Source organism: Pezoporus occidentalis, unplaced genomic scaffold, assembly GCF_034315485.1.
Source record: "Pezoporus occidentalis ecotype Australia unplaced genomic scaffold, CSIRO_AGI_Poc_V1 ctg15, whole genome shotgun sequence".
In the NCBI taxonomy this organism is placed as follows: domain Eukaryota; kingdom Metazoa; phylum Chordata; class Aves; order Psittaciformes; family Psittacidae; genus Pezoporus; species Pezoporus occidentalis.
The window spans coordinates 11888758-11901679 of NW_026913316.1; positions in this window are offsets into that span (position 1 = coordinate 11888758).

Consider the following 12922-nt stretch of genomic DNA (forward strand, 5'->3'; position numbering starts at 1 on the left):
AGAACTAACTTAACTAATTCTGACTGACAAACATGGGTGGAAATTCTGCCTTAACGACCCAGTAGGGAAGCTGTGGAAAAAAAATGGAGAAAGAGATTCACAGTCCTACATGCAGGTGTCTACTGTCATTTTAGACAGTAAGAGTGAATTTCTTGGCTTTCTGCTGCTGGTCCAGGCAGCCGTGGCTCTCCAGTAAGTCCTAGGTCATAGCTGCCACCCATATGCTGATGTACCAGGCAACTGAGGATGTGTAAAATGAATTATATTCTGCTGCTCCCTCTTTAACTCATCACAGGTCTGTGGGTGCTCTGCAGCGAAGGGAAAGTCAGTTTGATCTCAGTGAGACATGAGGCTCTGAGGCACAACCTAATTTTGAGTGTAATGTCTAGTACTACAGTTTTAGAAGGAAGCCAGTGGGTGTGCTCCAGGTGAAGCCCTGCACTTCACTGTGGTTTTTCAGATCTCTGCTGCAGTTCCTGCTCCAGTGTGCTCCTGAGCCACACAGGTCTATGTAAAAGTAGTACATCATGACACATTGTGCTCAAGCTATTCTTGCTTTGTGTCAAGAGAAAGCTTTGCAAAGGGGCTCAGATCTTCTCAGAGAGAGTTATTTCATAGAATCATAGAACATTTAGGGTTGGAAAGGACCTTAAGATCATCTAGTTCCAATCCCCCTGCCATAGGCAGGGACACCTCCCACTAAACCATGTCACCCAAGGCTCTGTCTAACCTGGTCTTGAACACTGCCAGGGATGGAGCATTCACAACGTCCCTGGGCAGCCCATTCCAGTGCCTCATAACCTTACAGTAAAGACCTTCCCCGTTATATCCAATCTAAACCTCCCCTGTTTAAGATTTAACCCGTTATCCCTTGTCCTATCACTATAGTCCCTAATGAAGAGTCCCTCCCCAGATCCATATAGGCCCCCTTCGGGTACTGGAAAGCTGCTATGAGGTCTTCATGCAGCCTCAACTTTCTCAGCCTATCTTCATGCGGGAGGTTGGCTCATGTACTTTCCATTGTAAACAATGTGCTCTGTGATTTTGTGTTTACTTCTCATCTAGAACAGAACAGTACTAGCACATTTGTCTGCTGAAGCAGAGATCTTTGTGATTATGAAGCTGTGACATTAGAGACATTTCTCACAGGCACTGTTCCCCCTCTGTTTTCTTGACACACTGGGAAAAGTGTCAGAATATAGCATGTTGCAAACCTGGGAATGGTGGAAAATATTTCCCCTCCTGTGCCTGGTCCACAAGTGGCAAAGGTAAGATTTCATCCCTGCTGCTCTTGCTCATGAGGACAGAATGCTAGGCAAGGATGACTACTCTTCTCCTCAAGGCCATAACCCATTTACAGTATGCATGCAAACCAGGTGGTGGAGTTGGAAAAGCGTACATGCTTACCCCAATCATTCAGCAAGATAAATAATTTAGCCCTGGAAGAATAGCTTCCTTCTTGTCCATTTTTCCCAGGTTGCAGGTTCTTGGACATCTATCTGATGCAATGTATGAGATGCATATTATATTTGAAAATAAAGTGTTGTGATACAAATTATATATTTTATGAGACATCTACCAATTAAAAGATTCAAAAGTCTGCTTAAAATATAATGGAGGAAATTACATGGGATATATGCAAATCTTTTTATGCTTTTTTTATATATAATATCGTAATCCTTAGAATGAGAATCTGCTGCATAGTTCCATTGCCAAAGTGATGTCTACAAACGAGAGCTCTGGGAATTGCTGCAGGCTTTCTGATGAGCTGAGCCAACAAACCACTGTGGACCCAAGCCTGAGTTTTTGAATGAAGAAAGAAGAGAACTTAAACATACAAAGATATTTGTCTCTTCCCTTTCAGATTTCCAACAAACAGCTCTTCCTTTCCTTTACTGGCAATAATTAGAAATAAAATGCAAAACCTAAAAATACTTGCATGATCTCAGTCTTGTCTGTCTTTTCCAGCTAGATAATTTGCCCTGCTAAAAGATGCTACTGTCCTTTACAGTTGTCACTGATCAGTTAATTAATAGAATAACTTGAAAATACAATATTTTAACCATCTTCTAAGCACTTCTAAAAATACCTAAATGCCATTTTGCAGACAAATTAGTTGTGAAACTATCAGTTCAACTTCAAGTTAAAATTTTGTGCAAATAAATATATTCTATATGTTATTCTTTTCAAAGAATGTTTGATCTAATGGCTTCTAAAGACGGAATCTTGTTTGATTTCCTTTTTGTTTAATACCTAAAAGAACAGTCTGAAAAAGACAAAAAATGTATTAGTTTGCTTAGCTACGTAGCATTAGAAGACTCAGTATTTTGTAAATTATGGAACAAGATTCAGTTTAAAGGATGAAATAATTCTTTTATTTTTTTTTTTTTTAATTCCACCAATTGCCTCCCTTCTTGAAAATGTTAAGTGGCCTTAAAGTGACAAGGAGTTTTAAGAATTTTAAATTAATGTTAAATATTTTAAGCCTCTTTTTATGAAAAAAGAATAAATTTAGTAGACTCATGTATTCAAAACCCAGCTATTTAATGATTTTTATAATAGATCTTATATACATTAGTGGTATATGATGACATGAATTACAGCTTTACACAAGAAACTGACGAAGAAAGAAAAATAGGACTCTCTTTTGCCCTAGATTCCTTGTGTCTGTGCGTGGCCACCTCGTGTTGGGATTTGAAGTATGTGGCTCTGTAATACTTTGCACCCTTTGCACCCCTTATCTTTCTTGGTGGATTTGGGATAGTATATACTTAAATGCTTGGATATCAGTGCCGAGGAGAAAACTTTCCTGAATACATTTCTATAAAGATTTGTATACATAAGGACATGGTATCTACAGATTTTTTTGGGAAATAATTATTAAATATCAAGGAACAGCAGCCAGCAATAGCTAGAGAACTTTTAAGGTCATGGCTACTGAAATAATTTCTTGTACACTCTAAGAAGTATTCAGTCACTTCTGAAAGAATAAGAGATAAAACATTTATTGTAGTTTTACATCACTTTCATGGTGTTTTTTGAAATGAAGTTCTACCTATGCTCTGGACTCCTTCCAGTCAACCAGAATGCAGAATTCCTTTTCTGAAATGCTTATTTTATTCTACAAGAAAGCCATATTCCCTGAGAAATCATCTGTTACCAGCAGTTGTGTTTTGCTAGTCCACTGTCTGAGGTGAATCTAAGATCAGTTATGGTTTGAACATAATCATGAAGTGTACAAATAACTGCTTTTAAAGGCAGTATTCTTGCTGTAGTTTATATCCAAGAGTTTATAATTGAGTTGATATATTAAGAAAAGTTTGTAGTTAAAACTCTGCAATGAAAAATGTCACCCCAAGTCAGAAGGCAGGACCCACTTTATCAAGTTTATAATTAAGCAATAATCTCAAGAAACGCAGTCATTACCAGCATTTAATGACTACTTTGTTGGTTAACAGCTCAATGTGAAGTTGAGGATTGTTAACACTCTATCAAACTTCTTGTTAAGTGTGCTAAGTTTTTATTTAAATACACTTGGATCGCAGCTGGAAAGCTGTGGGGGGAATGGGGTGTTCCCAAGTGGCTAATGACCAATTTTTTTCCATCACTCACAACACAGGGCACATTCCTTTATGTTTATATAATAGCTGTTAACTACAGATGGCTGGTGCCACCCAATTTTAGTACTTTGTGTGACCTCGACTTTAGTCATCTACTGTATCTGTATTGATACTGCTGATATCCTCTTGCTGCTGAGCCTTTGTAGAATAACAGAAGTTTAGCTTAGAGCCTTTTGGAGAATCCAGCCAAGAAGACATAATTGCCACAGAAATCAATAGTAATACAAATAGTATAAGTACCTTTCCGAAAGCTATGACAACCTCAGCTGAAGTTAAAATGAGCAGCAATGTACACCACTTCTGAATATTAAGGAAGTATCATGCAAATTCCTTGAACAGTATGGATCAAGCAGAAGTGTGCTACCGGAAAAAGTTTCACCTAATCTCCCATTTGCAGTAATCAACAGTAAGAACAATTTTAGTCAGAATCAGACTTATTTTGATGGGCCAGAAAGGAACGTACTTTATCTTGTTGCATGGGATGACTAGAAATTAATCTTACAATGTCTACTGAGGTAATTCAGCCTAGGAACATTAGGTGAAAAACAAAGTAATGTTTCTGAATTAACTGGAATTTTTCTTCTGAACTGCCTGCGAGAACCAGCCATTTTCCTTTGTTTCATGCAATAGTGGGGGTGCTGCTACATTTACAGTTTAAAATGACTTCCTGGACAGGTAGCATATGAAGACGCCTTAAATTAGTGGCATGGGTCGGACTTGATGAAAATCAACAGGGAGAGGGAAAGAGCGTAACAGAAGTGATGTCATGCATGGATTTGTTGACTTTGTTGAAATACCCACAACAGTCGTGGAGTCAGACAAATTCCGACTAATCAACCCTATAACTTACTATCAAAAAGGACCTATTTCTTTGTCATGTCTGTCAGGGTAATCCGGAATTCATTATCATATTAATGTCCTGACTGGGCTCCTCTGGACCTCTGAGTTTTGTTTGTTGAAGAGCTTCCTGGGGCGTTTGGAGAAACAAAGCGCGCTCTCTGGAACACGAGGCATTCAGAGCAGCGTACAGATGGGCCTGGGCTCTTTGTTCTTCTCTGCCTGGGAGGCTGTTATGGGAAGCAGCCAACCTGCAGTCTGTCACAGTGAACATTGTCAAGTCATTGTGTACTTTTAATTGTTACTGTGTACATGGAATCTGAAAGGTCGCTCTGGATATATAGTACAAGTGCACAGAGCCCTTTGCCAGACCAAACAGCTGTCCTGTGGTGTTCCCATATTCAGCTCCAGTCACCTTTCCCTCATTGAAGGATTCTTCTGACAGAGCAATTAAAACATACGATTTATTTACTAAACAGTCAAAGAGGAAATCTTAGAAGTGCACTCTTTCACCACTTCATTGTTTCCCATGTGGCTGTCTTAACAGGTCCTTTTATATTTAAGCAATTGTTTCTGCCCCAATGATATTACAGACCCAGCAAGATTAATTAAAGAGCCGACAGCAAAGTACAATAACAACCTCAAAATACAATCAAAGAGGTCAAACTGTATACCAAATTCTGCTCTTAGACATTCCTGGATAAAATAAAACTCCCTAAGTCTGGCTGGCCTGCAAGAGATGAACTACATTCTTTTCTTTCTTTCTTTGAGATATGTGACTATTTCTTTAGAAAACCTTGTGTAGTTTCTTATTTTTACCTGCAGTATAAAAGTCAGTCTTAAAGGAAAACATAATTGTATATTGTGTGAATAATCCTTGGCTGTAGAAGCACCACTCACCAGGGAGTCTACAAGCCATGTTCAGTCTAGATATGTTAATATTTGTTTCCCCATCATGCACTTCAGCTTTTGTTTAGAAAAATATGAATGCTTGTTAAGCACAGCTGAACACTAATATAATGATATTTCTAAACCTCTGCTAAGTAAACGTGGGTTAGCATTATTGTTATGTAAGCAAATTCCATAATTAATAAATACTTTAAAATTATTATGTTTAAGAAACAAATGAAAAGAGCTTTCAAGTTCCTGCTTACTCTGTGTATACCAAATGTACAAAATATGAAGAAGCCATATAAAATGCGTTGCGAAGAATATGGTCATTCTCATGTTGCTGTGCTGTATTAAAACTTGATAATCAAAATTTTCATGTTGATATATGTAAAAAGTAATAAATATGTGTATAAATTCATATTTATACATGTTTTTATTTGTATATTTCAAGCCCTTAAAAACAGTTTAACATTAAAAAAAACAGAGATAACAATCACAGGTAAATTTTAATCCAGCTTCTAAAATATTATATAGAGAGCTCTTCATGATTAACAGCACTACACATAACTCTGAGGGCCTGGTACTGCTGAAAATGTACATCTGTTTGTATACTGAACCAGTTATTCTTTAATTTGGTATTAATTGACAACTCTTTCCTTTCCTGTTATTTTTTTCTGCTGGTTTTCCCTGTTCATTTTCCCTGTTCTTTATCCTTATCCGTAGTCTTATTCTTACTTTACCTTGTTGTTTGTTTTGGGGATTTTTTTTTTTGTCTTGAATATAGAATATCAGAAAATCTGGTTTAGTGTTGTAACACCATATGATAATGAAAATAACCTTCAGAATTTTCCAACAGCCATTTCAGAAGTCCATTTATGACAATGAGATATATTTTTATGATATTCTTGTTGGTTTTGTTATTAGTATTATTGTCATTCTCCAGTGGTTCCTAATGATCCTGGTTATAGAATTGAAAACAGTGAGACTTACACCATTAAATTTGTGAAATTTATTATGGTGAAGGCCTTTCCAGCTAACATTATTACATCGATTTAGCTAACTGCATTTCTCAGTCACTCTGTTTACACAAATAATTATACATATTTGTTTGTTTAGGTATTAGTGACTTCTCATCTTTGTTCATCTCCTTGCACATGTTAAATGAAGATCACTAGCATCAGCTTTCAAATGCTTTTAATTTCCCTGAAAAAGGGTGAAAACCTTTCCTTTCTTGATTTAGGATTTAAACCAATTGGTCAGTGACTCAGATCACTGTAGGTAACTTACTAGTATCACAGAGAAGGAATGAAAAACCTTACAGAATATCTGCTTCAACAATAATGTCCCAAACTGGGACTTAGACCTTAGTTTATACAGCCATTCTTACTCCAGTTGCTTAAAAAACTGTTTCTGAATAAAGAAAAAGTATTGTATTCCTGATATTGGCTTTGTGTCTGAGTACTCCAAAGAAATCTTTAGGTTACCTTAAATAAAGCTATGGTGAATTTTTGTTTAGAAGTTCTCAGTGTGGATCAAGAAAATTCTGCAGGCACAGAAGTCCACAAGGCAAAGCAGGCCAAAGCACAACCCTGTGTAATGGCTTAAAGAGTGTATTTAAGTGATGCACTTGTACTCAAAACACTTCTTACAGCCTTTCACCTGGGACTAAGTGCTACTTAGCAACAACTAAAACATGTGTGCTATCAGTATTGTTCTCAGACTGAAAAGCAGCACTGTGCCAGCTACTAAAATAACTGTTACAGCTGAAACCAGGACAGAGATGTTTGGCCAAGAAAAATGACACAAATTACTAGAAACAATCCCACGTCATGGCTTGTTTTATTTCACCTTAACCTTCCCCTGGAAAACTCTGTGGGGTAAAAACTTACAGTGAGCAAGCCTATGTTGAAGTTGATGAACTTTAGGGCTCAGTTCACAAGACACCATACTCAGTGGAAATAGGACATTTCACTTCCTTGAGGTTCCTAATAGGCCTAAATTATTTTTATCAGTTTTTGGAATGTATTTTGTGTCAGTCTTGAACCATTCCAAATCACCCATTTTTTTGAGAGAGGCTTGATAAAAGCCAATAATGTACAATTGTGTTTATAATATCTAATGATATACCCAATACAATAACGTGTTTATATCTTACCGTAGTCTTAAATCCATATTGGGACTGCTCTGCTGTTGACAGCTTATAACTATGTTCTTCTTCAGCATTTTTTTATGAGTGGCTTTTTTTTTTAAAAAAAAGTAACTGTAAGGATGATGAACGCTATAAAACAGCTACCTGGATGTCAGCAGTGGTACTGCTGATTTGCTATATGGCTTCAGAGGAGAGTGTAGGTACAGAGGAAGGATCCTGGGGTGCACTTCTGACCATGGGTTGCCTCTGCATCCCCCACTCCTCTGCCAGCCCCTGTCAGGCTCTGGCACTCACCTGGTCCTCCACTGAGCCAGTCTGTGGGGCAGACAGGATGCAAAATGTCCCAGGAGGAGTAGTTTTCTGTCAGTGTACTGCAATGAGCCATCCTTCTAAGGAGTCAGAGAAGCACCACTGCCAGAGCAAGAGACAGGTACACATATGCAGGGCCAGGAGGAAAGGCAGGGAAGATCACTGTCTGGTGGCAGTTAGCTGTCAGATCAGATTAGCTGTATCATAGAACAGTGTGTTATGGCACACCTCCAACATAAACTCAAGGCCGCAGCACTTGAATGGGATGAAGAAGCTTATTTGTATGCTCTTGCATTAGGGATGTGATTCCACTGTGCAGTGGATTAGAGAACTGATCTGTGTAAAAAAGCAAGACAAAGCAAGTGAATACAAAATGTACAAAAAGGGTGGGTATTTTGCAGACCTTGTTTTTTTGATCAGTTTTGAACCTTTACCTACAATATTGGCAAGCTGCAGGGGAAGGTAGGGATAGCGATGACTTCAACCAGTACTGCCACCCCAACTCCATTACTGTAAAGCTAAAGTCCAGGTCTGTCTGCCCTTGTAACCAAACAACGTTGGTTGACTGATCAGGAATGTCAGTCATGCAACTGTGGGTATATTTCTGTGGCGATTATTACAGACAGGAATAATTCACTATCTAAGATTATACCATACTTGAAAAACAATTAATGAAATGAGCTGAATTTCTAAAAATGAAAAACCTTTTTACAATTATTTCAGTTGAGAACATGTTATTTGTATGAACACTGATAGATACTGAATGAATTTTCTTAATTCACCACGTGATAAGTCACCTACATGGATATACTATAACTCAGTAGCACAGGCACCATTCTATAATGTATATTAATTTATATAATGTGAAAGTCAGTATTTTGAGCTAACTAATCGTGCATGATATTTTAAAATATCACCCAAAATAGTACCATTTAAAAGTCTGTATAAGGTTATTTTTTTTTCCTTTCTTATTCTCACTCTGATTTTAATAAGATCCCAAATAAGTCTGAAATCAACTATTTCCCAAGTGCATGAGAAGGTCATAAACATCGCATTTGTGTCAAAACTGGAAGAATTATATCTGAAAATATACAAGCAATCAGCAGAGAATATGTTGGAATATATTTGTAATGCTGATGCACACATGGAGTAACAAAGATTTAATAATCACTTTTACTCTAGTGATATGGGTTTTGAAACACAAGAAATCCCCACCAGCAAATAGTTCTTCCTCAAATATTTCACATCAGCTTGGACCAATGGCTAGAAATTCTGAAGCTAGTATTTCTTAAGCATAGAAAATATATGGCTATTTTTTCCCCTGTTCATATTTAATCATTCCTCTTTGCATGAGCACCCAGCCTGTCTTGATCTAGCAGTACTATTATGTCAGTTCCACTGTTTTTCTCTCCTATGTCAAATCTTCTATATCACCAATCTTCACTTTCCTTTGTTCATTCTCCCCATAACGTAGTTTGATTTTCTTCCTTCTTTACAGAAAAAAAAATCAAAACTGATCATCTCTTTTTTCAGCTTTCCACCTTGCTCCCTACAGACAGAGCTAGACATCCTTCCACACTGACAACCTTCACACAGCAAGGCCGGGGAGGGTCAGTGGTGCTCCTGCCTGTAGCCAGGAGAGGAAAGACAGCCACAAAAAGGGATGAACAAAAACTTCTGGCATTCTAAGAAATATTTCCCTTTTTAAATAATACCTATGTAGACACTGAGGAGAGATGGGAGATTCCAAATTCATTAACAGTACAAAAACCAGCTCTGAAACTATGTTCTTGATTTTTGCTAACCCTTTTGTCAAATTAGCCTTTTGGACTTTTGTTTTATGAGTTTGAATATAGTATATTAAAAATTAGGAGGGGAGTTTATGTGATCAGCATACAGCTATTTTTTTTTTATTTATCTAGACAGGGTTTTAGATCCACAGTGGTAAAATAATAATATATATACACATACACATTTTCAGTTACAGTTTAATATAGACTTAATAATCATGCATAAAAGTTAAGGTATAGAAATAGATTAGTCAAATGTTAATTTTTTAAGAGGCATGTTATGAACAAGTGTGAAAGATTCTGATATTCAAATCTGTTTGTGTTGAATATCGTTTAATCATATTACTTTACAAACATTTCTTACTAGGTTTGCAGAGCTAAAAGGTATCATTGTGACCCCTTTCCAGTAGACATTCTAAGCTATTGTATAATATAAAATATTGTACTATCCTGAACATATGAATAAATAAAAGAGATTTGTTATGCTGGTCACAATGCTAATGCATAATAGTCCCCACTTTTCAATTTACTGATTATTACTTTTCCAATTTATCTAATCTTTAAAATCAAAGCTGAATTCTGTGCTGAGCATCCACCCTCTCATATTTTATTTAACTTCACCCTTGTTTCTGCTTTGTGTCCGCCAGCTACTGCAGTTTCATTTCACTCCAATCCATTTGCTGCCTCAAAAAAAAAAAAAAAAAAAAGGGGGAAGAAAAAAGTAGATAGATATAAAGACAGAGGGAGAAAGAGAGGGAGAAAGAGAAAAAGAGAGAGGAAACTTGCAGCGGACAAAATATATCAATTAAAAATTAGGGTAAAAATAGTCTTTCATGTGCAGTGCTTGTCCCTGAGCAAGATTAACATTGCTGTGAGCATGTTGCACTAGTCAGTTCATTGCCTGAGGAAAGTTTGCAGGCAAAATTCATCTGCACAGCTAGCACACTTGAAAGACTGAGGTACAGGGCTGTGTTCATGGCCTGGCAACAACAAAACACCTGCTTGAGGTTGAGACAGAATAGCAGGCTGGATGGAGTTCAAAAGAATGGAATGATAATCACACCCTGATTAACAAAAAAGTGAATTACTGTAGTCCTTTGTCAATAGCTGGCCTATTTGCATACTATCTTGCAATGCCCAACAGGTTAGAACTTTTTAGTTACACATGGTTAAACATTAAAAAATGGAAGGAAAAAGCTTTACGCCTGTGTAACTCAGACACATTGCATGCATATTGTGTGTGTTACAACTTCTTAATGCTAGCTAGTCTGAGGTTGGCAAGGGCAGGGAAAACTCCACCCACTGTCTTTCCTCTTACCCCCCTTCCCCAACCTACCCAAAATATACTAGGCAAACAACAAACAAAGACTGTAACTTTATTTGGCACAAGTGTTTTAAATGTATTTGACAACAAACAACTGTATATTAAACCAATTTGTTTCAGCAGATGAAAGTGAGTAATTTTAGATTCAGTCCATTAGAGCTGCTCTTGGCTATGTAAGCTTTTTGAGGTTTATCAGTAAAAAAACCCTGTAACAATCTACAATGCCAGAACATAAAACATGGAATGTACTACCTTAATTTCATACTGGATGCCTTTTGTTTCATAATTGAGTTTTCTGTGCATAGTCTAGGTTTTATTTTTGATTAGTTTCAAAACTGAATGTTGTCATGATAAAATGAGCACTTCTGTATTCATATCTTTGCATTGCTAATAAGATAGTCAGAAATAGCAAAGTGGAAATAGAAAACATAATAAGCCAAATTAATAGTGCTGTTTGTTGTTTTCCTTTATATTATAAATGTAATATTACTCCATAGGTATTCATTTTAAAAGAATCTTCTTTTGCTACAGTATAAGCAAAGTCCTGCTGAACCATGCCTTCCATGTATTCACAGAATAGGCAAAGCACAGATTAGCAGTGGCGTATATCACACCTCCATTCTCCCTGGTAACATCCCTTTATAGGAAAGAGTATGACAGGAAGTGACCCCATTGAATCATTTCACTACTGTAGTTGAGATCAAATATGTCACTTGTCTAGCTTGTTCTTAAAAATGTTCATAGCTCAAAACTATATCCACGGAATATAGTTTCAAAAAACCCACCTACATCTCCGTTATTCCAGCTTTAATGTAAGTATGCTTTCATTTGTGCCTATTACTTCTCATGTTCCTCATTTTGGACAAGGAAAAGAGATTATTCTGTTTCTTGCTGCAGTAACCTTCTAGTTATTAGAAGATAAATGATTTGCCTTCACTTTCTTCTGCAGCCTGATGAAGACTAGTAGCTTCAATCTTGTCCTGTGAATAATGCTTTTTAAACATCTAAATTCCGTGTTTTTCTCCTGTATATGATCTCTAATTGATCCTTTAAGGGCTTAGAAGTAAAAAAAAACAGAAGGAAAACCATGCATCTTATGGGTTATCCTCCTATTTCCTTTTTTCGTCTATCAATGATATAGCATTGCAATTCTGAACATAGACCAATATTTGTCTTGCTATCCACTGTGACACCAAATTTCTTTCAACAAAATTTTTATGTGACCAATTTTCTCCCCCTATAGGTTTTACTGTAGAAAACTACCTCCCTTGTTGTATAAATATGAATCTATTCTTTTTTGCAAAGAGCTTTTCTAGTGTTTCAAGACAATTTTACAATTGTCTTCCTGTTCTCTGAAGCTTTTGTGTTTGTTTCCCACTCACTTAATAAGCATTCTATCATCTATATGACAAAATGAAATCTTGAAGAAGACAACAACAGATGATCTGTTTGATTTTATCACTGAATCATAAGCTTTGATACCCTTTTTTTTACTGACATTGTAGCATTTTTTTCTGTAATGTATCTTTTTAACTGGCTCAGGAACATGCCTTATGCATGATGTTAAAAGATTTCAAATGTAAGACAAATATCTACTGCTTCTGCTTTGTCCACAGGGCCTACTACTCTATAATAGAAGGAAATTATTTGCTGTTGACAAATCCATGCTGGCTGTTACTCAGTTTTCTGTTACCTTCCATGTTACAAATAGTTTGTTGGATAATTTGGTTCAGTAGTTTTCTGAGCGCTGAAATTAAACTGGTTGATCTATAATTCTCTTGTTCTTCCTTTTAGAATGCCTATCTCATTTAGAGATGGGCAGTCCATCTGCGCTGTTCCAGGCTTCAGTACCTCTCCCATCCTTTATGTTTTCAGAGATCACTGATAACTCTCCTATTGCTATAGTTGGACCTTGCAGTAATTAAGGATGAAGTACGTGGCCCATGTGCCCCAAAGCATCTGATTTCCACAAATATTCTCTATTCCTGCCCTAGGTTACTGT